Raw genomic sequence first — 26,339 nt, 5'->3', positions numbered from 1 at the left:
TACGACGGGATCCTCGTTTAGAGGATAAAGGATATCGGGGAAGCGTGCATGGGGAGTTCATAACGAGCGACAAACGGTCCGCTATTATCAAGAGATACGGGCGACAATTACCACGGAGTTAATTTTTCATATTGTTATTATTCACAATTTGAGGAGAGATACTTCTTGTATCTTTTTTTTTAGTCAGCGTAATTTTATCAAGATCCTTTCCAACATCCAATCTAAAAAGTTTTGCCTCAAAAGAAAGATAATAGCCTCGCTAGAGAAACATTTTCTAACAAGAAATCGACAACGTATGCACACATCAAATAATGTAAATATATAGTTCAGATCGTTTATTAATTATTATTACATGAAAAAGATATTATAAATTTAGGCATCGTTATTATGTAGAAAAATAAGAGAGATTCAAAGATTCAAAGAGAAGAAAGTTGCGTTCGCAATTTTAAAAATTAAATATAATAATAACAGAGACTAACCGAGTAATAATCTTTTGTCGATTCTCTAAATGCCCTCGAGACGCTCTCGTAATGCGCGTAACATATCCGTGAGGCAAACGTTACTGATAGTGTTGCATTGCTTTGAAACGTCTTGGGCGTTACGGGGAGATACACGGAGAATATGCACATAACAATTCAAAATGCCTTTTATGCAGACCGGAGCAGCAGCAGCAGCAGCAACAGCTTTAAAGACCATCGCTACAGGACGTCGTGAGAGCAGCAACGTTACCATGATAGTATATCAAGTATATTTCATCTTCGGTATACTGACGAACATTTGGCATTCGTATTATTCTTTCTTTTCTTACGTATACATTCACTACAGTATACCTTGTTCTTCGCGAATATATTCGTGAGACGTAAGGAGTCGACATTCAGTAGATGAAATTTCAATATTTCAGGCTCTCCCGAATAGAATGAGCGCTGCAAACATAATTTTTTTTCGCCGACAAATATGTAGTGATTTTCTTTTCCTCAGAAAAGAACTTGCGGCAGAGCTGCTGCTCTTAACGTGTCACGACTATTTGAAAACGAGACTTGCTTTGATAATTATATCTAGTATTGTATTAAGATTTCGAGATAGAGTCCCGTTTAAGTTCAAACAGGATTTCAATAAAAAATTCGCCACGATTTTTGATCTTGGTAGCTTTGCTTTTTATTCTCGCTTAACTTGAAAATTATTGGCATCCCATCGTTTTAATTAACATGTTGCGTGTCGCGACAGTCACCGTGCGGTGATCAATTTTCTGATATTGACATGTCTCATTGAAATGTGTGTAAAATGGAATCAACAATATTTAGTCGGGTCGCAAGTGGAATGCTGATAGAAAACAGATTAAACGAGATAAAACATATTAAAAAAGTGACATAGAAAATAAAAAATCGATCTGTAACATTAGAACCGTCCTTACAAAAAGTAAAAAAAAAAAAAAAGAAAAAAATATTGAAATGACGCGTTTCGCCTGCTACTTATGAGCCAGCAAATCAAACTAAAGACGCAATAAATCTTTCGCCAAAATGACCTCGTTGTCCTATAGAAAATATGCAAAAATAGTACCGCATACCGGAATCGAGAAGGTTGATCGTATCCTCTCCCGGAGCTGATGTATAATACAATTGTATATAAGAGTCATGCAGAGGCATGGCGATACCAGGCATTTTTCTTCCTCGACGAACCGGCAAAATTTTGATATTCCGGTCTCACGTACTTCAATCTTGCGCATACTCTTACGGATATCACATATTTTATTCCGCGGCATTGTGATCCTCGTATTAAATGGAGCATACTAAGGATATCTCCGTCTGTGAATCATGCGGAAGAATTCGACCATCGCTACAAAGTCGCCGGGCGCTCGCGTATTATCCGTATAAAATTCGCTGTCTCTCTTGTATTATTATTTAAATAAAACATTCGAGTTTTGAAAGAATCTGTATTATATACGGGATACGCCCGAAGTCGTGATACATACAATCGCGAAAAGAATGATTATTCGTGCAAAAAAATAAGTCGAAAATGTAGAATAAAATTTTTGTTCATGCGAGATTCCGTTCCCGTGAAAATTGATTTTGAAATTGCCTTGGATAAAAAATAACATATTTATATTTTTTTAAGCTTGAATAATCTTTAACGTATGTATTCGTATGTGGTCGAATTTGTCACACATTACAGCTATACATAATTAAGAAAATACAATATTTTATTTAATGTAAAATAGTTTAGTTTAATTTAAAGTTTTAATTAGTAGTTGAAACTTATTTATGTATATGTATCAAAAATAAAAAGTTATATTTAAAGCATCAAGATTACTTTTACATTTGCAATAGAACGTTGTTGATTTTATACTATATTTTAATATTTCTCTATAAAAGGCACAAAATTATTAGAGATTATTTAAATATTTTAAGTACGAAGGAAAAGAGTCATATTAAGAATGTCGCAAATGGTTAATAAAAAAAATTCTGCTATAAATCATTAATTAAGTCACACTAATGGATGTGGGATAGCTATAAGTGGAATAAATTAGTTTCTGATTAGTTTCTGATTGTCACAATCCAACTTGATCATATTTCATGTAACAGAATTTTTGTTACTATTTGATATACTTAATGACTCGTAAATTATATAAATTTTTCAATCTTCTCAAAAACGCAATACCTTATTGGAAAAAAATTTATTTTTGACTAATTTTCTTCACGGAAGATTATCTTGGACGTACTCGGCATTCAAAATTGCTGAATAATAATTGGGGACTAAGTCCTTCGTCAGAGAGAGGATCCACTTTATATGTTCTTTACAATATTTTAATGTAATATCTTTGCCACAGCGATATATCCGTGAATAACAAAATCGTAACGAAAATTATTGCGAGAAGCTTCGAGCATCTCCCATAAGATTCGCCGAAATCGATTCCATTATCGTATGTAAAATAGATGTTTGAATAACATACAATAAACCATGAGATTTCCAGAAACATAACATACGTATGCATATATGAAATCTAGATGTCTATTCTGAATTTTTGAAAAATATTAATATTAATTTAAAATTTTAATCATAATATTCAAAATCGATTATCGAATATGACAAGAATGCAAGAAGACGAGAGACACGAACTGTGTAAAGAAATCGCGTCAGGATGGCAGGTGTCTTTCTTGAAATTTATACAATATCACAGCATAAATATGAATACACATTGGCTGTTTAATCAATCATATAACTGGTGTCGTTTATATCCCTTATTGCAGATATATAGAGAGAGAAAGGGATGAAGGGAAGAAAGAGAGAGGAACGACTGCCTTCCCTCTCGAGTGCCGGAACAGATTTCAGAGATTCTGTATTTCCTCATGCAGAAGCTTTTCTTACTATGAGGACTACTAAAGTAAACTGGGTCAAAAAATAAAGCAAATCGGCTGCAATGCATTTCTACAGAAGGGACTATGTAATCTTGAGAAGCTTCCGCTTGAAAAATATATGCAAACGCCCGAGAATCAAATTGCTTTATTTGTCTTTATGCGCGTTAGGAGGAAGAATTTTCGCATATCAACACACGATTATACCCAATAGAATTATACTATTAATAATATAAATTATATGCCACTTATTTTTTATATCGCAATGAATTGTTTTTTTTTTCTTTTTAATATCAAACCAACAATCGTGAGTGACCTGATTTGAATATTACGAAAACAAAATAATATCGAGAATTGCGAAAGTTTGCCTGAACTCGCTGACTAGATATTACGCTCCTTATTTCTGCACGAGTCCAACTGATAATCTCTTCGGTTTTGAATTATCATTGTTGCACCGTTGTACAGTTTCGTCATAGTTCGCCGAACATTTGGATTATCGAAAATCGACACTTCGAGCGAAGCAATTAACGATCGTATGGAGACGGTGGCGGAGAATGTTGTATAAAGAGGAACAATTATAATCGATTATATTTGTTATCGTTAAATATATGTCGTGCGAGATAGTATTGTATTTCTCATTACGCAGATCGCTGATCGGCAGAATTTCACGAAGAAAGAGATATCGAAGAAGAGTTTTTTAAGATACCCTATGTATTCCGGCGAAGTCGACGTTACAAGATAAGGCAGAGAGATTGCCATTCGTAATGATACATGTTCGAAAAATATGCAAAAGGGAGATCGAGATTTGTATGCGGAGCAAGGAGAGCTAACCGAATTCCGTAACGGCGAGATGCCGGGGGAGGAAAAGAGAGAGTGGGAAATATTTGATATCGAGTACTTTTCTTTCTTCCCACCCCCGCCCCGCGCTCTGACGTACTTCGGTATTCTCGCCAAATAATGGCACATCTGGATCGATCATTGTTGCGGATGCATTGCGTGTACATGTAGATAGGGAATTGCGGTTGTGTCGAATCGTGGTTAACGCATGACGAATCGAAGAGCCGCTCTGTGTAATATTTCCATGAGATAACGATCTGGGATAACCCTCTACCGGCATACCGTAACGACATTACATCTAAAATGAAACACATGTGTCAGCTGTGACGTAAATTATATTTACTTATATTTCGAGGGAACCTCACAGTATTCGCAATTCCATATATTTTTTCATCTCGTAAAAGATATTTCGCGATACGTTTTTATTATTAAAAGTAAGCAAAATGATGTTTGAAATAGAGAGAAAAATTCTATTTGAAATATTTAATTTTGACAAGTTAGAAATATAATCAAATATATTGATATTTTTCCTTAGAGATTTCAAAGAATCAACTACAAAATTCCTATTTCTCTCATTATATTATATGCAATACAATATTTGAATATTATTTTTATAACTTTAAACAATAATATTTAAAATCTGATAATAATTTAATAATTTTGTAATAATACAAGAAATATGTACAAGTCCGAAAACATTATTTCGAATAAGAATTTCTAATATTTTTTACAACTATTATCTCAATTAATAAAATTTTACTTATTTCACTATATTTTACAAACTTTACTATATCACATTTTAAATAAATATATTATGTTCTACTTATTTTTATCAATTATCCTCATGAAAAATAGATGATGCGAATTAATATTTTATTTAAATGAAACTATTTAAATATTATTATTTTCAATAATCTTCCTTTAAAATATACTCATCGCAACTTATTATCATATGTACCAATTCATTAATTGTATATCTTAAAGCTCACGAAAATAATTTTGGTATTACTGTCAAAGAGAGAGAGAGAGAGAGAAGAGAGATAATGAAGGAGTATAAATATCGTATCTACCATGGATGTCGTACAAAAGAATCTTGGTATCAGATTCGATAAAATCCTTTGATGTTGTCTCTGGAGAGATCATTTTCTTGGCTCTGACGAGCGCGGCTTACAAAGGACTGCTTAGGATTACGGCATGCTGCCGCCGTAGAAGACATTAAAGATAATGCGAAATTGCGACTTAATCGTCCTTGCGTATGTCCATATATATATATATGCGAAAACGCGACGTTTCGACGCTGTTCGCGAACTAGGAATCGCATAACAGTTGCCGCGTCTTGGCAGTTTGCAGCGTGCATTTTTCTCTCTCGCCCGTACGATGGCGTACTTCCGGCACTTCCGCCGTCTAGAAACGTTCCAACAGTCACTTATCACTGATACTTACGTCGGTACTTAATGTGTATCTACGCCATTCCGCAGAATCACGGTTCTGAGATAACGTTGCGACGAACGTCATGTCGTTACGATGGATACGTTTCTCGGTAAAAATATTTACAATGCATTTTTTTACTTAATTCATTGATAAAAAAGATACTTCTAATTATAATGCAGACTTTCTGGGAATTTGTAAAAATTTTTTCAAGCTTTCTTTTTTAAATCTTTTTTCTGTCTTTAAAATTGATAAATTCCTTTTAAATATATGCGTTAAGGCGGCACGTCGCATTTCTTTTAAAGGTTTCAGACGATAAAATTATCTATAGCAACATGGAAATTACGCATAACCCGTAAACCGCTAGAAATAGCTCGCTCGTACCGTTCGTACCGTTTAAAACGGTTGCCGCGAATGTTTACGAAGCTTTGCTGAAGTGTTTCGTTTTATGACTTACCGCTGTTCCAAACTCGCTAAACAATGGCGCAATACCGCGTGTAAAAAGTTAACAATAGTCGGTCGAATGCTGGGAGATTGTTAAACGGCGCACGTTGCTTTCGCATGCGGCATAGCTTCGTCCCCAATTTAAACGGTGATTTAATTGCAACTTTTTAACCGGTTGCTATTGATAAGAGCCTCGCATGGTACGAAATAAAATATAATTTAATGAGTTTGTGTCGCTATATATGTTAGCAATTATATATCTCGTACAATAATATCAACGTTACAAATAATGATAACTTGAATCGAAAAAATCATGCAAATTGCGGATCTGTTTTGCATTCCTGCTGTAATCGTATCTCGTAAAAAAATATGGAATCGTATATAATCGCGATGCCAGAAACTGTTACAGATATATGCTGTAAATTTTGATGCATAAAGTATCAAATATTTTAAAATGAATTATATAAGAAAATTAAGAATTATTAGCAAATTTATTAACTTTTGCAAGTTAATCGAATACGAATTTATCCTTTAAAAAATATCTCTGTCATCAATATATTAATATATTCAATTATGTGCTCTCGCGGGAATTTAATTAAACATACGTGCTAGATATAAATCACGAGGTGTTACACAATTAATTATATTTTGCCTTTAGAAGATAGAAAAAATTGGCAAAATAATTAATATTTTTTAAAATGATGTCAAATTACACGAGCGGGATATTTCAAGTGTTTTTTTTGGAGAGGAAGAAGATCGAGTTACATGCGCAGCAAGCAAGGAGTTAATTACATTCGCGAGAGTATTAATGTAGAGCGCACTAAGGAGCGGTACTCGGGCGTTGACGGAAGTATTTTTCTCCGTCGACAAAGTGACAAACTTTCGGTATTCCGGCTCTGCCGGAACTCTCTCTCTCTCTCTCTCTCTCTCTCTCTCTTCCTCCTCTCGCCCTTCGCGTTCTCCCTCGCCCCTTGTGATAAAGGTGCCGCGTCTTACTTTTTTTTTACCCCCCCGCGACACTGTTGCTTTTATGCGGCAATTCTCGGTCGACAACTACCGGCAACTTGCAGCTCTACAAACTGCAAGTGTAACAAGCTAAAAGTAGAGTCGACGAACTCAATTATTTTCGGTATTCTTTACTCCTCGCACCGCGAAACATACGCGAATAGCCGGATTATACGTGTATGACAGGTCAGGTGTATATGGTATAGGTGAAATGAGAAATTTATTGTTCGACGAGATTTTTTCGCATTTATCGAAAATATCCTTTTTATTTTATATTCATTTATAACATTATTATATATGATATCTCAAATTAATTTTTTTACATATCTTTTTTATTTAGAATATTTAATTCTACGTTGATTACATATGCGTTTTAGCTGAAATGTAATTCCGGAAAAGAGATGGACGAATTTTCAAAATATGGAATAGACGATACATTGTTTATGTTTGATGTTTTGTTTACGTACGATACTGAGACGATCGGCAACATATTGAAACGATGATTTACGATTCTAAAAAACGCTTGCGTCTCTATTTCCTGTAATTTTTTGAAGAGGATCGGTTTATCTCTCCCCTGGAATTGCACATTCGATCCTATACCCGGTGTACGTCGTGCAGTCGGCGAAAGAAAACACGACGACAATTATCGTCGTTATCTTTCTTTCGTTTCGATCGTTTTACTTACGTTAAGCTGCGCCTTATGCAGCCCTGGTCTTTCATTATGCCATCTCAATTGCAGGAGAGAACGCGAGGCGCTATAGTGCGTGAGCATTCTCGCGCTTTCTGGACCTCTCGACCTGGATGTCGAACATTCCATCTTCGGATTCGCGAGACTCTTTGCGACTCTTGCCTCGAAACGACGTATCTTCCGTATATATTAGGTGTACAACTTTGCTTCCGCCGGTTTTTTTTCCGAAATTCGAGGCTTTATTGTAAAAAATTGATTATTGCTTGTTGAGTCACTCCCAATGATCGTGCCAATTCTTTTTGACTCGAGTCTTCATTAAGTAATGCCTCCAATTCTGCATCTTCGAAAACCTTCTCTCTTCCATCGCTATGCCGGTCTTCGACGTGAAAATCACCGTTCTTGAAGCGTTGAAACCACTCGCGACACGTTCTTTCACTAATAGCGGCTTCGCCATAAGTATTCGAGAGCATTCGATGAGCCTCAGCCGCAGATTTCTTCATATTGAAGCAGAAAATTAAAACCTCCCGCAAATGACGAGAATTTGGCTCGTAAGCTGACATTTTCAATCGAGAATAACTTTATGACGCGGACACAAATCGACTAATGTTTCTATGGGGTTATGTTGACAGATGCCCAAGTTTATCGCACGACGTCTATGATCTATTTATTTCGACCGCTACTTACCGCTAAAGCAATCTATAGGAAAACGGCGGAAGCAAAGTTGTACACCTAATATTATATACAGTATCGGCGTGCATTTCTCTAGCTATTTCGGTAACTCGAGCGGGGTAACGATGCTACGAGCGCGCATTAATCCTTTTAAATAATTCAATTCTATGCTCACACCCCCTCTCCTCTATAATCTTCCTGTCACTCAATGAAGCGCTAGTTTACGCTAGTGATTGTCGTAAATAATTATTCGCGATTTCGCGTACATTTCCGGATTCTAACGCCTGTTCATGTTTTCGATACAAACCGTATCGCTAGAAGTATTCTGTGTTTTACTATTATTATGAATTATATATTTCTGTTTCCCCCTCGATTTATTATTTACGACATGTTGCAAAATTATTAACGATATATCTAATTGCGTAGCGATAGTTTTCGCGCAATCGTTAAGAAATATAATTCGCTTACTGTAATTTTTATTTTTTTCAATAGCTATATGAGACACGCATCGCTTTCGAAGCCGAGTTAGATTTCGTGCCGGTTATCGAATTCAAGTGTGTGTTTTATCCTTTTCGTCGTTTCGCGAAAAAAAAATTATCGAATTTCATTATGTTAAAATTGAAACTTGTAATCCCGCCACGCATGAAAAACCGGTAACAAAGGAATTAATTAATTAATTTCCGAGAATACAGAGCAGACAAGTACAAAACACATCGCTCCAATAGTTGCGTGCACTTTGCGCCGGTCTCGTTCGCAAGCAGATTATGTTACAAGTGGAATAGAGTAGTAGCCGGCGACGACGAGCTTCGTTACTTTCTGTCAGACTGCATTCATTACGTCGCTATTATTGCACCACGCTCGGGCGGCTAGATGGGGGAGGAGGAGGGAATGGCTCTTTGCTGACTCCACGGTTCACGCGAGCGCGGAACTTCAGCAATTAATCTCGGCCGTTCTTTATACCGCGTAACGATCGCCTCTCGTCTTAATTAAAGTCTCGCGCAACTTTTAGTAGCCGTAAAGTCGCCCAGCCTTCTTATTGTGTCAGCGGTTAATAACAGCCCTCGGATCGACAAGGTATCGCGGAAAGGTGTACGATCGATCAGATTGAGCTATCCGCGCGGACGTAATGATAATGAAAGATCGTTCATCATGCATCTGAAATGGACTGCGGAGATGAGCGAATAAGAAATAAGAACAAATAAGAAAGACGCGAGCGCGAGATGAATATCGGAAGTCTCGATCTCTCGATTGAAAGAGGTTTCCTCTCTCTCCCCCCCTTTCTCTCCAGTAAACGAAGGAAGGGATCGCGATAGTCGATATTATCATTAAATGAACATCAGTGTCAGACGGGAGGGTTGTCCCGTATAACCGCCGTATCTGCCTGTATCACGGCGACTTTCCAGGAAATGGAATATACCTTCATGTCGTGTCGGCGATGTCGTGCGTGCCGGAAATAAAAAAAAAAAAAAAAAAAAAAAAAAATTGGCCATCTTGTTATATCTAGGTATCATTTTCAGTCGGACGACGATAATGATTTTGATATTGAGGGGGAGAGAAAAGAAACCCCATAGCCTCCCAAAAGGAAGATGTATATAGAACTCGTCGTACATAGTTCGTGCACCAGGACTCTTCCGATTTTTATACGGTGTTAATATAGTTTGTATCGTTTGTAGCGCCGACCACGCTTAAAATATTATAGCTATGGGTTAGCGAGCAGCGGAGGTAAAAATATCACGATTGGCAAAAATCGTCGTGAGCAAGTGAATCGAGCGAATAACAGAATTGATGCGAACGTTAAAACGCGCGTGAAAAAACTTTAGGGAACTCAATGCAGAATCCATTAGACGGGGCAATAAATAAATCTAATTTACGCGAATTCGTACTCTTTCGCGAAATGTCGTTCGTGTCCAATTCATGTTTCGTGGTTGACGTATTTATCTTTAAAAAGCGTACGTCGCTACATCATGCGTAATTTGAGATGATATATCTATGCCGTTTAATACGAACATAGTTTCTGTAATCGTCTGTTTTGATCCTTCAATATCTCGAGCGTTAAATTAAAATTCCTATATATTGTAATATTAAAAGAACTGTCGTCTTTACTGTTTAATATAAAAAAATTGAATAAAAACAAATAAAAATCAAAAATCTCTCTAAAAAATTATTAGTTCCAAAGTTATATACACATGTATATCATAAATGAATTTTTACAATTATTTTTCTCGAAAACAATTCTCCGTATGAAAAACATTTGTTCAATATTTTTATATTTTTTTATTATGAGGAATTTTATTTTCGCCCGTTATATTACGACCGAAATGCATTATATATAATTATATAAAATAAAACTTCTCATAAAAAAAAAAAAAAAAAACGAAAATGTGGAATAAATGTTTTTCATACAGAGAGTTGTTTTCGGGAAAATTAATTTTGAAAATTGATAACATTTTTTGTACGGGAAATTCTCTCCGGTTATATCACGATTTCGAACATTTTATATTAAATCGCGATAAAAAATTGCTCAATAATATTCTGAGAAAATAATTCTAAAAATCGTACATTAGTACTGACATATCGCTTTCTTCATGTAATGTACGTACCCTGAGAAGCGTCCGAGGCGTGTTGATATGGACGAATCCGCCGATTGAGCTGCCGCTAGAGGTCACGCTCGAGGATGTTTGACTTTATTGGAGGAGATACGAGAACGAACTAGCTAGTGGCTCACAGTATTCCCGGTACGCCGGGAATGAAATGTGCGTGCAGGACATGAGGAAGAGGGGAACCTGCAGCACTTTCAGCCTGGGGAGGATGTACCCGGGGCTAGGAAGGAAGGATTCATTCATTCATATCGCGAAGCCGGGTCTCTCATTGTCGGAGCAGAGCGGCGGACAAAGCGAAAGCAGGGAGACAGCACTGGAGTGCTGTCAGGACCAGTGCACTCCATTGCACGACACAAATGGCAACCAAAAGTGAGGCGGAGGAGCGGGAGGGATGGGATCGGGACCCGAAAGGTGAGCCCGTATCAAGAAGCGATCTGTCGCTCCATTGTATCGCGATCGATTCGCATCGCATTCACTCGCGGATATCGCGAAAGCGATTCGCATTTTATAAGCCGACAATGGGAATTGTTCGTCTCATTGTACACAGCCTACTACTACGTCTTTGCGATAAAAATTTTTTTCCCAATCTACGCTTGTTTTTTCTCCTTTATATATCTTTATATATTGTATCATCATTACAATTATTTACATTTTAAAAATTATTATTATTATTCATATGAGAAAAAGAATATCCCCAGAAATTTATAAGTAACATTTGTATTAAAAAAAAAAATGTTTTAAATTCACCGAAGAATATAGATATATTGTATAATAAAATATAAAATAAATATATAATAATAAAAATGCAATTCTCGACTGTTTCAATCAGAGGACGTAATTGCGTGGCTTTCCTACCGTGTCACGCGCATTACAGTTGCCTTAAGGACGACTCATCGAAAAAAAAAAAAGAGAAAAAGAGGAAAAGAAAAGAAATACTCGGTGTTGGTTGAAGTTGTCGATAGCAGGGCGATTAAAGATATTAAGTTTCTTCCTGGGACGTTATTACGCTGCCGTATACACTCCTCGACATCACGACTCTGCATTTGAATCGAATAATTATTTACAAAAGAAACTACTGTTCCAGGCGTGTGCGAGCAGCTTCCCGTCAAATCGCGTAACCAGCCGTGTGCTAAAAATTCTTCTTTATGACGTGTTACAGGAAACATATATTGTATATACGAAAGTGCGGTACTCGAGTAAAAAATACTATAAAACTACCGGAGGAATATCAACCTGCTTACATCTCGATCCATTTGCGTTATCATCTTTGGCATTTTTTCACGATTTAATAATATACAAGGATCGATAAAACGATTCATACGCATTCAGTAACTGTGAATAAGTTTGGCTTATTATCTTGTCAAAGAGAGAGACTAAAAAGTATCGGTCAGTATCTAGAGAGAGAGTTTTATGTAAGATACAAGATTGACGTTTCGATATTGTATTCGGAATATCGATTAACAAATGAATCAAGGAAGAAGATGAATATTCCTCCTCCATAGTAAGGCACTCGTTTCTGGGTAAGTCAAGGACGCCATTGTAAGTCACTTCAGCCTTTTTATTGCGAAATGCAAGTAATCACCGTTAATTGCCGCCGCCCGATCGCAGGGAGCGACATTTACAAAGGAAACATCGGTATTTAATACAATTATAGTACACAACACATCTCGGGAGAGAAATACAGCAGAGAAAATTAATATTTACACATAAGTTTCGATTTTTCAATCGGTGCTCTTTCTCTCTCTCTCTCTCTCTTTCTCTGTGTACTCGCGTCGCAAGACCCGATCTAATGGAATTGTTAATTTACCGTCCGCGCGTACGAGAGAGAGAGAGAGAGAAAGAGAGACTATATACATATATGTACGCCACTTGTGCTTGTGCAGGCAAGAGAATTGATACCGCAGTAATTTGTACTAATTAATCCATCCGCGATATTATATATGCCTCTCGTACTCTCGTTATTGTTACAATGCGCACACATATTACTCGACGTCACGCTACGTCGAGTATCCCTATTAATCATCGACGCGCACCATCGCCGGCAAATGTAACACGCGCCGGACGTAATAATATTTAATGCTCCTGGCGCCGCGGGTGCAGAGTTTCCTCGGCTTCGTCCACCGGAGAGATTAGCGGAAAAAGGTTCGATACGCAACGGAATGCAAAATGCGAGAATCGGCCGTACAACACGCCGGCCGATTTGACGACATTAAATGCTTTCGCGCGCAACTCTGTACAGAATGGATTATACATTGTACAACGCAACGACCCTGATAGAACTTTAGATTAAGCAACGCAATCTTCCGATGTCGGTCCGTTTGCTTGAACCAAGAGACAATCAAGACGCGGTGAATTCGCGCGAGAGTGCCAGGATGAGAGAAAGAAGTACACTCTTGCTCTTTTGTTGATTAAAATATATATAAATAACTTTATTGTTTATATATATATATATATATATATGTGTATAATAATAAAATGCCCTATCTATTTTACAAATATACAAAACTCTCGCTATATACATCGATCTCCGTTTTCGATACAAACAAGAGAACTTCAATACCGAAGAACTTTTTAATAAATCGATATCGTCGATTAAACTATCGTCTCGAGTTAGAAAGAGGAAAAAATGTTACATTTCGTTGCAATACGAGTTACAGGCAGTATGATCCAAGATTTTTTTTTTTTCTTTTCCGTTTCTCGCGCTAATTACATTTGCACACTACGAAGCTATCACGATTCTCAAAAATACGAATAATCGCTTATTTATTCGGACACCGTGTTACGGGTACATTGCAATAGTAAGAAATGCTTCTGATAATAAGTAGAGAGAGAAAAGACGCGATAGTCAGGAGTCCTGAAACAGAGAAAAAAAAAAATAATGATTGGGCGATTCACATGCGAAAGGTGATCTTCATTAATTGCGCTAGAAGCAAGATGTGTCTTATACCCGTATTCATAGTCCTTCCTTATTTTAAGAACGGAGGAAGCCTCCATGAAGGATTCCTTGAATCTGCAAGGCCACCTTGTTTCATAGATGGACCTCGAGTCTCCCTTTCAGAAGGAAGGAATATTTTAGGGATTTTTAGTGACCGACTGGAGGCAGCACCGTTTTATGCTGCCTGCAACTAATTTCATATAATACATATGAAAACTTTTTCGTATCTTCAAAAAATTCCACGGGATTTTCCCAATCGCGAATGTATCTTTTCGGAATCCGCCACAGAATCCGATTCTCTGAATTTTCGTCTTCAAATCCATCGTCAGAATCATTTAAAAATTCATTGTCCATTATCCCTTTTTCCTTTATACACTTTCAGTTTGAGAGCGCGACAACAAATAACCACAAAACCACAAATGTAACGAAACTAACTTTTGGAGGTTATATTTGGTTATATTCTGCGTATCGTCTGCTAAAAAGGTCGCATCACTCCTCAAGGAAGCTCGTGACCTTCCTTGAGATAAGGGAGCCAATAAGATTCCTTGTTCGATCAAGGAAAGTTTATGAAACGTGGAACGAGGAACAAGGAATCCTTATTCCTCAAGGACGGACTATGAATACGGGTATTAATGGATGAATAATTGAAATGCGCTTTGTGTATGCGCGCAATATGCGATATAATTATCGATCACGCAGAAAGAATGATCCATTAACAATAATATATTGCGTTAATAAATCCAGATGATAATAATATAGCACGGTTTATTATTATAATGAGTTTCAATAAAACGAACGATCAATCGTTATTTATAATCGCTCCGGAAATGTACTACATTATATACTTTGTTTACACAGATGGAGTATGATTACAGTGCTAAAGCTGATTATTATCGCATTGATCAGTTCGAGAAATATCTACACAATCTCTCTGATATTTATTTTATAAATTTTATTTCTATTTTAAATACGTAACGGCTTACCTTTCCTCACTGCGATTTCCGGTCCACTCCTTACGTAACGCGTTTCAATAATACTTTTGGGAACAGTTCACACATCTGAAACACAGAAAATTACAAAAAAATCTTTTCGCGTGAAGATATTATTGTGCAAAAAAAAAAAAAAAAAAAAATATATATATATATAATTTATCCGAAAATCTCGCAAAAAATTTTTCACAAGCGGAGAAATGTGGCACAAGAATAATTATACTTTAAGCATGATACTTAATATTAATTTTTTAGAAATGAAAGAAGATATGAAAGAGAAGGAGACTGCGCGAAACAAAAACTAAAAGACCGATGCATAATAAGGATAAGTAGAGAATTAGATAGCGTCTCTGTATCTCGCCGGAAACATTCTACTCTCGGGAGAGTAACTTGGATACAAAAGAAAAACCTTTTGAATACAAAAGATCGCAAACTTTTTCCGCTCCTACCGCCGGGATAGTTTTAACAAGTTATATATATATATTTTTTTTGTCTTTTTTTTTTAATTTTTCCCACGACGCGGAGACGGTGACGATGCGCTGAAAGTTTCGCGGCCGTGGTTTTAGAAATGCATTTAAACTTCCGCTTGGTTGTGTCCCGTGTCAAAATGCGTTTCCTTTTTGCGTCGCCGGCACGTCGCGCCGCATGAGATGGGACGGATTCTTTCGCGCGCGGAGAGAACGGGACGTGGATGCGCGCGAAAAACCGATGCCGCACATTTGTCGCGGTATCACGACCACGCACGGCAGTGCCAGATATCACAGGCGGAAATGTTCGTTTTGAAATTTTGCTAGCTCAAACTGTGTCACGCTTCGGCGAGCGTGTCGAGCGGCATAGTAGCGCGACAAAAGGTGAATAAAATCTCAATTTTTATTTTTTTATTTTTTTTTTAAGAAAAAGTCGGGATCTCTTCAAATATAACTCTATGATTTTCTCCGCGGCATGGATGGTATCATTAAAAACTTGTTCGTCTATAATTTGTATATCTTATTGATTTTTAAATAATTTCAATAATAATCTTAAATTCGTTTTATAACCCAAACATTATATTAGTGTGTAATTATAAAATTATAAAAGTATAATTACATGTGAAAATTACGGAAACGGGATTATTTTTTTTTCTTCAGACAGACATGTAAGATACTAAACATTAAATTAATAAATTAATATACAGTCTTCTGTATATAGTGGTGTCTAGGCAATACCGTGCTCGACACGAGGGAGGAAGGGTTGTTTTCACCGGCGCAGTCGGGGAGAATCGAAACACATCCCCGCGCGCGCGAGGGAGTGAAATAAGTGAAATTTACTTATATCCGCGCGCGAATTTAATTAAACGTTCAAAGAAATAACAAACAGCCATCGCAGCTTGTGGAGAGTCCCCGCTCTCGTTTACGTATGCGTGCCAGTCGCGATCGCATCGACAGGGAAGGTCCTCCTTCGGGAGGAGGTTGAAAGCCGAGATGCATTTTCCTCTTCTTCGCGTGCTCGCTCTTTCTCTTTCTCTCGCCATTGAAGCCGTACTCCTTGCAAGGGAAACCGACCTGTCTTGAGGACACCGTGACGCGTTTGCTGCCCGTGTAGCGAGGAAAAGCCGGGAGCGACTTGGAGCGAGGGAACGAGCTTTCCGCAAGACACTTTCGACTCGGCTACGAGAGCAACCTTCAATTTTAATGAAGCAAGCGCGGATATAGCGAAGGGGAGAGGGAGAGAGAGTTAAAGGGGCGGGCGGTCCTGAAGAAAGTTTCTCCTTGAAATCCTACACGAAAGGAAAGGCGAATTTCGGAGCCGCTCTCTGAATATTCGTGCCGAAGTTTCGCTGGGAAACGCGCGCCTTCGTAAAAGAACCGGGGAATAATACGAGGCCTCTATCGAGAAGAGTCCGTTATTAATTCGACCGATGCGATCCTCTCTCTCTCTCTCTGCCCGATATGAAAGCGGCATATACATATACATATATATGTGTATACATATACACGAACGCGAACGAACGGTATTACGCCGTTCGTCGCGTATAATAACAGCGCGCGGATAATAACGCGCGCCGAGCGTGAATTTTGTAGAATAATCCTGTCGGGGATAATAATGGTACCGATCTCTCGCGGATGCGATCGACGCGACGGCGATGGTGGCGGTTCAATCGTCGAATCGCGCCATTCGGTTATAATCCCGACCGCGAGATACGTTGCCCTTCAGATATTTAGAGCGAGATACCGTGCACGTTTTAATTCGCCATTTCCTGGTACATCTCGTGATCGGTTAATATTATTAGAATCATAAAAACAGACCTATAATAGAATTTAGAATGTAAATCTCTATGAAAAATCATGTTCCCTATCATATCTCCTCGTTAAAAAAGTGTTCTAAATATAATGTATATTATCGCCTATAATTTGTAATGCGGATATATATTAGAATATATGCTCGACATAGAATATACAGAAAGTAAGATGTCCTAAAATCTTTATAGTGTAATTCTATTCGTAATTAATTAAAAGTTAATCTAATTACATTTGGTAAATAACCCGCAAGAGAGTATGGAGTATTCGAATATATAATTTAAGTAAAATTAACTACAAGTTTAAAATGTATGAATTTATCTCACGGAAGTCTATGATTTATATGCATTAATCCAGCATGAGCAAGAAGACGAAGAAAACCTTAATTTCGCGATTCCGGTAGAATATGGGTAGAATATTCGCCTGAAATCTTTCTCTCTAGCGGAATCGGCCGAATAAAAGCAGAACGATTAATCGAGAGAGATATCTGGGGCGTAATAACTCGCGGAAAGATCGCCCTGAGAAATCTGATTCGAGAGAAAGAGAGAGAAAGAGAGTTCTTTTAGCACCGATGGACACGATGGATAAGAATATACCGGGGATTTATGACGAGCGAGCAAGCGAGCGAGTTGCGTAAAAAGTCTAGATTTTCGTCCGGGTATTTCTTCAATGCCTTATATACATACATATATCCCGCCATCGGTCGGTTGGTCTTAATTAACACACTCGCGTTCAATATATCCTCCCCTGGGCTGAATGGTTGAAACAAAGGATAGCGCCGCTTTGTTCCTCCCATCGATGGTGGCCCCTTTCGCACGGTCGCACAGCCCGTAGGATAGGGCGTGTTTGCTCGCACAAGCGCTCTCTTCGGAACCAGTTTCACTTGTTTGTAAACACACTCGGGAGGATTTCCATTCACCCAGAGGAATTCCGCCTCAAGACTATCTCTATCCCTCGCTTTTCCATCTCTGCGCTTGCTCTCGGTCCATTTCATTACTTGTCGACGACAATTCGAATCGCCGTTGTCATCGTTGGCTAGAAAGTTCCGTTTCGCGTCGCGAATTCGCCAAGTTGATTCATTCGGTTCTCTCTCGCTTTTCCGCTTAAAAACAATCGGCGAGGAACGTCTCGGAATAACGAGAGCAAAACCTCCGACCTGCAAATTGACTCGTAGCGGCAGGAAATCCACGCTCTGGCGTTTCTTCTTTCCTTCTCTCTCCGCTCTTTCATCACGCTCGCCTTCGACAAAGTGAACGCGTCGTATCCGCCGGTCGCGCGCAAGGATATAATTTCATTTTACGCTCTTTGAGCGCTTTGTTTTGCGAATTATTCACGCCTCCGTCGGTTCACGCTTGAAGATCCCGTCCCGAGGAAAGGCCTATTTCGCAGTCTTTCGCGTTATAGCCACCGTTGACTTCCGAAACGACCAAAGCGGTGACGTAAAGCGAGAACGGATTTACAAATTGCGAGAATAAAATATATTTTAAACCTGCGACCTCTGGAATTTGCTGTTTTCTTAAAGAAGAAATAATATAACAAGTGTTGTGGAAAAAAAAAAAAAAAAAATCGTACGTGAAATATATTCAAATCGATGATCTTTTAATTTTTATACCCTAATTCAATGTGTATTAGAAAGGATGAGAGAATACAATGTAGGATAATTTTTAAATGGTGGATATATTTTGAATGCAGAATAAAGAAAATAATTATTCGGACAGTGTGTTATTGAAATAAAACATGATTTAAAATTTTATCTTCCGTGAGCAAATAATGAATATAAATACATAGGAAAAATATTTGAAATACAGTAACTGAAATTATTGAAATAATAATTTAAAAGGTATTATCAAAAATACGTACGTATAATATTTAAATTTTTATTTGTCATTTTAAATATTATCTCTCTTGTATTATTTTTAATATTATTTTACATGTTTTTGCATTAAATGCGCTTATACATCAAGAAAGATAATTAGGAAAGCAATAAAAAGTATTTATCTCAAAAACATAACTATCGTTTATTTATCATGCTAATTTACACAAACAATTAATATGATTTAGATAATAAAAAAAAAAAAAATTAATGAAATACATATAAACTTGTAGAAATGGTATTCAAATATTTTACCATTTGTATAATGAGAGAAAAATAATTATTTAAAATGATTGTATATATGTATATTGTATTTTTGTCGTCTCTAACGAAAAATATATAGAAATGATTAGAATATTTATTTCTGATTTGTAAAACAAATTAAATATCTCAAATAGATTTTAATTAGCATACAAATATATATATAAAAAAATTATTGTTTTATGTTAACCATTCATAATCTCCAGTAGAGGGTACAGCTTATACGTATATATATAAAAATTATTAGTTTCTATTACGAATACTTTATTTTATGTATCCATGTGTCTCTGCAATGTACAATTTTACAAAATATACGCGAAAATGTGCGCGCGTATTCGTTAACAATGAACACGAGATAAGAAATCGATGAGAAGTGGAGGGTAAATCCTCTCAGGTGCGGATCGGGGATGGATTCCAAATAACGTTAGATACAATCCGTTCGCGTTGAGTGACACAATTACGTTACTCGTGCACGGACGTCTCACGTAACCGCTTCACGACGACGGTTTACTGCCGGACGGAATACACTCTCCCGCGATTGCGTATACGTTACAATTTAAGTTACCCCGAGCTTTCGCGCTTCCCAGGCGGCGGCGGCAGCGGCGGCGGCGGCGGCGGCGGTTGCGGCGAGAAAACACAAAGGGGTGTCCATTTGCGATCTGATAATAATTGGAAAAGTTATTCGCGGGGATGGAGTTTTGCCCGCAACTAACATTTTCCCTCCGAAACTATTCCGGCTGGATGTAAAATGGAGAAACTTTCGCATCAAGGAATAACTTTCGCCGCTTTTGAATGATATTACTTCTTTTCGCCCGCAAATTCCCAGGAAGTGCCTCCCCCCCGTGGCTTTTCGGAGGAACTTAAGCTCGTCCAGTGATTTGTCTGGACTACGAAGGTTGAAGAGAGAGAGAGAGAGGGGGGGAGGGGGCGGGGGGAGGGAAAGAGGAAAATATTTCATGTACAATATATATACCGAGGCGCGTACTTTCATAAAGGAAAACTTGTTGTTTGTGTTGAAATATAGAATATTCAATTCGTCGGAATGGTGGTTCCGCTCGGCGGTTTCGCTCCTCCGAAATCCGTCTCTCTTGTGGCGCCGGTTCGCCAGCAACTTAAAGCAGAGTCGCACAAAGACGAAGAGATGGTTTTACAGAATAGAACCACCGGACTCTTAGAGTGTTAAACGATAACAATCGCTAGGCGAATTTGCGTCGTGAACCGAAAAAGATGGCGAGACATTCGGGTCGTCGACCCGATTCTTCGTCGAGTCGCATTAAGCTACGATCCTACGATAAAGGCTTCACGAGCGCGTTTCTAGGGTGGGATTTATGTCGGGGGAGGGGGGAGGGGGAGGAGTACCCTCTTGGAAATTCCAATCTTAACTTTAATGTCAAGTTCTTTAACGAATTTTTAGCCAATTTTTCTTTTAAGAAAATTGCAAGACTATTTTAATATCCAACGATAAATATTTCTGTGATAAAAATTCTAAATTAAAATTATACAAAAATGTACTTGAATTTAAACGAAGAATAAGATTCTTAATCGTAATTGCATTTAAAAATTTAATTTGTGTAAAATACTTCATTTTCGTTAAATTGAATACGATATATAAATAGCAATTATCGAGAGCCGTCTGATTATGAACGGAGGGAAGCATTAAGAGTCGCAACGACGTATTTTTATTTTATCACATCGTGCAAAAATATGCGAATGAATTCGCGGTTTATGGACGAAGTTGATTGAACTCTCGCTAGCCGGTGTCTTTTCAATCGAATACTGACGGCGAACACGTGATTCCGCTCCAAAAAAAAAGGAAGGTGAAAAATGAAAATTATTCCATGAATTCGCCAAAATTATGACCACGTTATAACTCCTATCGTCGCGAACCAATGACATTTGATTGAATGAGATTCGCGTGAGATCTGAAGGGATGAAATGCGAAAATTGAAAAAGTTCGCCGACGATTACGCGATTGACCTCACATTGAAGACAGATGTACGGCCATCCGCAGAACTCTTACGGAGCGCAAGAAACTCGTAGGGCATGCTTATGAAGCATCTGATAGAATTTTATAGAACGTTGAACTATCTTTCGTTCTTTCATCAATCCAACGTCACTGCCGATCTTTTGATAAGAGGGAGGGAGAAAAAATGTGATAAAAAAAAATTCGATAAAAATTCTCCTCCCTATACATTCGCTTTGAAACTCTAATTCAATTATTTTACGACGTGAAAAAATTTTCGTGAAAGTCGTTATCGTTAGCTTTTCGGATCCATTCGAGTTTAGAGGATACGGTCCGCGGTTACTCTTGAAGTCACCACCGATTCTCGATATACAATATTTGCGGGAATGGAAAATCGACAGATACGCCGGAGCTTATGCGCTCGGGGCTACAGCGTACCGCGAATCCGACGCTTTCATTACCCGGGCAAATCGAATTTCGCGAGGATTGTGTTACTTTGCCGCCTCACGGCCCCGCTACTTCCATTTTGGTCAACTATACGCGAATATAATGCCGATAGCGGTACCGAATGTACAGTTCGTTTATCGCTACTTGACGTCGAGTTGGCAAGAAGGGAACGTGATTGCAGCGATGCGTCAACAATTGCCAAAAAGAAAAGAAAGAAGAACTCGAATGAGGAGATTGCATATCGCGAATAAAATGATACTTGACACAATGATGATGCTTGCGTAAAAACATTAAATTATCAGTCCAGACAATTTTTAAGGAAAGACAAAAATTTCACTGCGAACGTCATTTTTATTCTATTGACTCGCATTACATCGATACGAAATATGATATCTTCTGAGTTTCATCAATCTTCTTTTGTACGCACATATATTCTATTTGTTTATATCTTGAATTCTATCATTAATAAAACACTTGAACTTTAATAATTTGTGTCATGCAAAGGAATCGAATTCGCGATCGACGATATCCCCATGGAAAAAACGTCGAAGAAATTTTATCGAGGAGATACTTTTTTTTTCCGATACTCGCCGAATGAAAACATGCGGAGCAGCCTTAAATACATAATTGTCGCGTCGATTGCGATCGCGAATTATTACTCTCAATCGATCCGGTAATCCGGATCCGCCAATCGTGGCCGCGGTGTGACGAGTTGACGCGCATCATTACGGACATTGTGTAAAACGAGTTACGAAATCCTCGGGACCGCGCGCAACAACAGAATTAACGATCGGGGAACGATCGCTCGGTACAGAGCCGACAGAGAGCTGGGATCTAATCAAACCTGGTATTCCGGCGGCAGCCGCTCGGTCTTGTTGCTGCTGCCGTTACTACCGAGCCACACCACATTTGGCCAGGAGTGATTTTTCGCAATCAATAACTGTACTGTTTACGCGCGCATCGCCTTCCTACGCAGTGCTCGGCGCTTCGGTCTCTCCTCCTGCCCCCGGCACCCCGCACGCTGGGGGAGTCCGGTGTTGCAATTACATTTGCGCTACGCGGTGCAAAGCTTTCAGAATTCTCTTCGAAACGGAATTTCATCGATTTTGCCCCCGTGAGATCTTCCAGCGCCGCGCGCGTAAAGTCCTTTGTCGCGCGAAGAAAAGCCTTTGAAAGGTCCGGGACGCTTTCCCGACGCCGCCTTTTTACCCTCGATCATACTCACTGCAAACGTTGACGTTATAATACCGTTGGCATTATAGTACCTTCATATATTATTATTTTGCCCGTTGGTATATTTTGCTGAAGCAACAATCGTACAGGATATTCGAATTACTTTTCTTCAGCAACATTTCTTCACCGACCGGAAATTGGTTTCCTTTGACGAAAATTTGATCGCGAATATTATCCGTCTTCACTTTTTAATTTACGGTGTTAGATATCTAATCCGTTTCGATTGAAACTCTGTTGTAAATAAAGATGAATCAAAATTTCGACATTATTTTGTTAGATACAAAAGTACCTCTTGAAGATTAATTTGTTTCTAATCTGCGAATAAGAAAAAGCTATAATGTGTTTTTCAAACAGTACATCCGTTTAATCCATTCTGTATTATATAGAATCCAGAGGAAAATAATTTAATATAAAGCTAATATATTACTCTATTATAGATTTCAAAAAAATATTATTTCTCGTTAAAATTGTGATATCCTTTTTTTAATCCTTTTAATATTACTGGAAAATTTGATTGCAACGGTGGTTCGCCTGGATTAACTCAGACCCTGGACATGTACGAGTTTCAGGTCATGAATACACTGTACGTAGAGCCGCACGTGGATGGTAATTGTGATCTAGTCGACCAATCGGGACGGAATAAAGAGATGTTAAAGAGCACTTGTTCGCGGGTGAAGCGGTACTCCGGGTAAATCTCTCGCGTCATTAATTCGGATCGATGAGCCCGCTTTCATCGCTCGGTGGATTGTTTATTCAACGAATCGATCCCGACGGACCTGGCTGGCCCAGAGGGCTACGGACATCTCGATCGACGGGAAACAACATGACCCGGTAACGCAATACGTAAACACAATTTTCCGCGAGAAAACAAACCGGAAGCGTCAAGACGAAATTTGTCGCGCTTGTCAGCTTTCGATATAATAATATCGTCGTGTGAAAAATGCGCGAGCGAGCGAGCGATTCGATCCTCTTTTCTTCCGCTTTAAATCAGTTCTAACCGCGAACCGGTTCGATTCTCCTCCGCCTCCTCTTGCCTATACCACCGTCATTACTGTGATCGTTCGAGCGTCAAATTGCTTAATCGCGAAATAGGCCGTCTGACGCGCGGCCAACGCGAGCGGACAAAGCGGGAGCGAGGAGAGTTGGAGAGAAGTTGGAAAAACGGAAGAAAATAGAAGAATTGAAAATCATCGGAGTGGCGCGCAGTGCCAGTTCCGTTTCGCCGACAAACAAAAAGATCGTCGATTGTATACGTTGCTGAACGAGAGGGAAAATTTCGCAGTCCATCGTAGCCAATGAGAGCATCAGAAAAGACGTGCTCGAGGTAGAATAGACGAAAACGGCACCATTGGCTGCCAATTCGTCGAGAATTGGCCGTGTATCGATTAATTGATTATAACAGATTGATCGTCGAATAGAATATAATCCTTGATGAATATTATATCTAGTTGATTCTAACAGATTATAGTATCATACGATTTATATTTAATAATCGTACGATTTATATTTAATTCTTCGAAAAATAAATATATTTTTCATATAAAAAAATATGACATTTTCAAAATCGATATATTAAAACTTTATATATTCATTTTTGACGAAGTCGCGTTAAAAATTTAATATATTTTTCTATGAATAAATATATTTATTGTATAGCTCTCTCTGTCTTTCCGTAAACAGAAAGAAAACTAATAAATTCGCAGCGAATAATATCTACTCGATACTTGGAAATAATCGACACAATCAATTAATTAGATGGGAAAGATAATCGTATTGAATTAATCGGAAAGAAGCACTCGATATAATCGAAATTTGATTATTTTGAGGTAATAAAATTAAAATAGAAGAGAATGAAAGGCTTTGAGGCGAGTAAGGAGAAAAGGGCACGATCAGATAACGCATCATTGGAATCGAGAATTTTTGCGATTCTCTAACAATGAGAGATAATGATAATGACATTTCGAAACAAAATCGATTTTACTTCCGAGACTCGCTGTTCTTTCGTTATTTCCGATGCAATTCCCGCAGGGTACAACGTAAGGCGTGTATACGGATTTGTCTCTCGGTGCATTAGGTTTCGATGATTTTCCCTCGGCTAGAGAATAGAGATCATTATTTCAGATACGAGCGCTCGAACGGCTTTATCCACTCGCCGGAGAATATCCCAAGATATCGAGATAGGGTCCCGAGAGAATGCGCTGTGGAATAATTTATAGCACCGCGATGTTCCAATTTAGATAAATGCAATTTAACGATGAATTATCTTACGTTTGTGAGCGACGAGAAAATGACGCGATGTTTCGTTGTAAAGTTTTCAAAGTTGGCTAATCGATCCGACACAATATAAAACACGCAATCCGACTTTGTTTCTAAAAGATAGCGCATTTATTTCTCGTTAAAAGACGCTCCTGATTTGTGTGGCACTTTGCTACGTCCGGCTTTACGTGTGTTGACGAGAGCGATACACGGACGTTGTAGAATGCAGAGAGAATTAATGGAAAATTTATACGCATAAAAAGAGATAACCGAACAAGAGCGTACAAAATGTATATAAACCGTCAATTGATATAACTCGAGAGAGAGATTAGGTTTTCCATTTTGTTCATCGAATCGTAACGTGCTGTTTTTCTGATCAAGATTTGAAGAGTGTAATTCGGAAGGAAAATAAATATATTAAATAGAAATCAGCAAAACGACAAGCGAGAGAGACGGCGGGATAACGGGATAAGAATAGGTTTTTTGAAAATTATGTACAAAAAATATTCACCTTTTATCGGATTCTTATATCCAATAATAATGAATAAAGTTTTCTACGCTCAGTTTTTCAAATGTATAAAATTATTAAAATTTATAATAGCAAGTCACAAGCTATTTTATATATAATTTCTGTGTGTGTGTGTGTGTGTGTGAAAGTTTCTAAAGTATATATAATATCTAAAAAAAAAAAAAAAAAAAAAAAAAAAAAAAAAAATGATTAAAATCACCTTTTTTTTTTTTTTTTTTTAGAGATTGAAATTAAAGTTCGTCGACAGTGTTAGATTGCAAAGTTTAATCTGTCGGAACACAATCAGCCTTCCGTTTGATGAGAGTATTAATTCTACTTGTGTAACACATACACCGCCTGTCATCATCCAGCAAAACAAACGTAACCCTATCCATATTCAAAGTATCGCTTACAGTCGGAACCCTCCGACCACACAGTGTTATTAATACTTGATTCGTTGAATAGATAAAGTCCATTAAAAGCGAATACGACAGCAGTCTGCGATGTCCATTAACAAAAGTGCTGCCCTACACGTTGTAAGGACACCGGTCGCTGTTCCCGCCTCGAAGGCGAAAGA

At 37.9% G+C, this 26,339-nt stretch overlaps 2 protein-coding genes across 2 annotated transcripts in view; one reads left to right on the top strand and one right to left on the bottom strand.

Moving 5' to 3' along the window:
• Positions 1-7,886, top strand: part of LOC138936573 (cilia- and flagella-associated protein 53) — a 58,321-nt gene extending 50,435 nt beyond the window's left edge. The window contains exon 3 of the mRNA XM_070302096.1: positions 7,804-7,886. The gene's annotated coding sequence lies outside the window, so the exon portion shown is untranslated. The remainder of the gene's footprint in view (positions 1-7,803) is intronic.
• Positions 7,887-12,533: 4,647 nt separating this feature from the next.
• Toll-6 (Toll-like receptor 6) overlaps positions 12,534-26,339 on the bottom strand; it is a 52,065-nt gene continuing 38,259 nt past the window's right edge. The window contains exons 3-4 of the mRNA XM_070301319.1: positions 14,940-15,014; positions 12,534-13,875 (exon numbers count right to left, since the gene is read on the bottom strand). The gene's annotated coding sequence lies outside the window, so the exon portion shown is untranslated. The remainder of the gene's footprint in view (positions 13,876-14,939; positions 15,015-26,339) is intronic.

Source organism: Polyergus mexicanus, unplaced genomic scaffold (genome assembly GCF_030449975.1).
Source record: "Polyergus mexicanus isolate NDT 795.1 unplaced genomic scaffold, iyPolMexi1.0 SCAF_9, whole genome shotgun sequence".
Taxonomy (NCBI): domain Eukaryota; kingdom Metazoa; phylum Arthropoda; class Insecta; order Hymenoptera; family Formicidae; genus Polyergus; species Polyergus mexicanus.
This window is presented reverse-complemented; position numbering and strand designations above follow the sequence as displayed.